Source organism: Solanum verrucosum, unplaced genomic scaffold, assembly GCF_900185275.1.
Source record: "Solanum verrucosum unplaced genomic scaffold, falcon-dt-bn FXZP01000058.1, whole genome shotgun sequence".
NCBI classification, from domain to species: Eukaryota; Viridiplantae; Streptophyta; class Magnoliopsida; order Solanales; family Solanaceae; genus Solanum; species Solanum verrucosum.
The window spans coordinates 2,033,580-2,036,227 of NW_026020303.1; positions in this window are offsets into that span (position 1 = coordinate 2,033,580).

Genomic DNA, 2,648 nt, shown 5'->3' on the forward strand with positions numbered 1-2,648 from the left:
TCCATCATTAATATTATTCGACATGGACAAGTCTACCCATCACCAATTCTCATTACTCCCAAACACATATTACAAGGAAATACACGAATTCCATACACTTAACAAGGGTTTAGAAATCCACTTGACTCAAATAGTGGAACAATCACTCCGAGACTTGAGTCTTCCCTTTTCGTTGGACTTCCAACTCAAAGCAATCTATTCACATTAACAATCACAATAAGATTTCGAACCTAACAAAACTCAAATTACTATAGGTCTAGCCTCGACCCAAAAACTCACTCAATTTATATTCAAGTTTAACATGTCAATTCTCATATTTCCAAATTTCAAGTCTACGGTTAAGCCTCCATTTTGAAAAGTAATTCTCAAATCTTAAGACTAATGCAAAAATAGAAACTGGCCAATTATCAAAAGTCATCAACTAACACCTATTTATCAAAATTTTCCAGTGATTACACCCATCATTATTATCCTAATTTCTTAACCACCAATCCTACATACCACTACCCCTAATTTGAAACAGAGAAAATGATTAATACCACCCCCACCAACTTATAAAGGAAAATCAATAGCAATTACGTTGTCCTTCAAAAAGTAAACCATTTTTCCCTAAGAATAATGGCGTCTCACATGTGGTACAATTTTCTTATAAAATTTGAGAGATAACAAGGCATCTCAAGATGAAAGCCGATTCCAAACTTTCCAATTCCTATCCAAATAAATTAATATAATAGTAATAGGAGATATGCATACCTATCTAATTATCAAAATAGTTTGTATCATGGAATCTTTTCATTCGAAGAGTAACAAAATTTTAAGAATTGAAGTTCTTACCTATAATGTAGACGCTGCCTACTATAATGCCTAGGGTAGTTTCTGATTCCTTTTCTTTGTTTTTTTTCCTTTGAATAATATTTATAGATTAAAAGTAAAAAATTTCACCAGCTTATTTTAATATATATGAGACAAATGGTATATGGTCTTAAATAAATAATCACTTTAGCCCATTAACTATTGATTAAGTCAATTATCTATAATTTTCCATCAATTAATTAACTCTGGTTAAACGATTATTTAAAATTTCTAAAAATGACCTTCCGAGTCATTATATTCGTATTATAATTCAGGCAAAGTTGTTGAAAATTGTTTGGCAGAGATTGCAGTATCATCTCAATTTGGGAGTCATTATTAACTTCAGCCCCCAAGACCTCTAATTACCTACCATCTTCAGAACATGGTCTCTAATAGGAGTGCCTTCAACTATCTTAGTGTTCATTAGAGATCTCATGACAGTCTACTTAGCTGATCGACTTGGTCACCAAACATTTGTTTAAAATTCTCCAAAATTTCAAAAGCAGATAACTGATGATGTTGCAGCACATTTGATATTGAAGTCATAATGTAACACCGCATCATCTCATCAGTTTTTCGTCATTATGATAAGCTAACTTATCCTCATCACTAGATTGTTCATTTGGTTTCATTGGACATTTTTCATGAAGTACAAACTTATACTCTTCAGCAGTTAACACAATGTCAAGATTTTTCCTCCAATCAACATAGTTAGGACCCTCAATTTTTTTACCCAAAATAGTACTAAGGAAATTAAAAGGAGACATGTTGAATCTGAAAAATAGTTACAATAGATCAAACAACAATCATATAATCATTGAATAATTACATTCAAAATCATCACATACACATATATTCATGCATCTTGAACAACCAATCAATAGGATTGGATAACTATTCATACAATATACATATATAATGATCGATTATTCACTCCATAAACTTATACAAACCTAACTCAGATGGAGAGTCTATTGTTAATTTTAGTCAAGTGAAAATCAAAACTCTAGTTACACTGATCCAATCATATATTACTCAATTTAGGAGAGTTAATATACATTATTAAACTAACAATTAAATACATAGGGAATTGTATTAAATTCATCTGGTAAAGAGGAAGGTCTAAGACAACACATAAACTTGATGCTTCATTACTATTTAATCTTGATAATAATCAGGAAAAATCCTCATCACCACTTTTATTTTTCAAATTTTATACAAAAAATTTTGAAAAAAGAATTACAACAAGAGTTCCAGTTCATCCAGCATATAATCTCCACACATATAATGAAGATAATGTTGCAATTATTTTAACTATAGCTCAATCATTGCCAGCTAATCATGTGAATACAAAACTACAACCAATCACTTATATTAATTTCTGGTACTCCACAATGATATTACTTATATTAGTAAGTTTTCAGTTTGGGTTTCAACAATATAAGGACATAACAAGTAAATACTCCCTCTCCCCTAATTACTTGTCCACTTTTTCTTTTATAGTTGTCCCTAATTACTTGTCCATTTTAACAAATCAAGAAAGGACAAAATAATTTTGCCTATTATACCCTCAATTAATTACTTTGAAAAAGGTACAATTTCTTGAAAATCTTAAATTTTTAATCCATCCACTTGATAATTAATAGGGGTAAAATAGTAAACTCACCATGTCAATAATTACTTTCTTAATAGGTGTGTCAATTCAAAAGTGGACAAGTAATTAGGGACAGAGGGAGTATAATACTACCTTCGTCCACTTTTAATTGTCATAATTTTCTTTTTTAGAGTCAAATTAA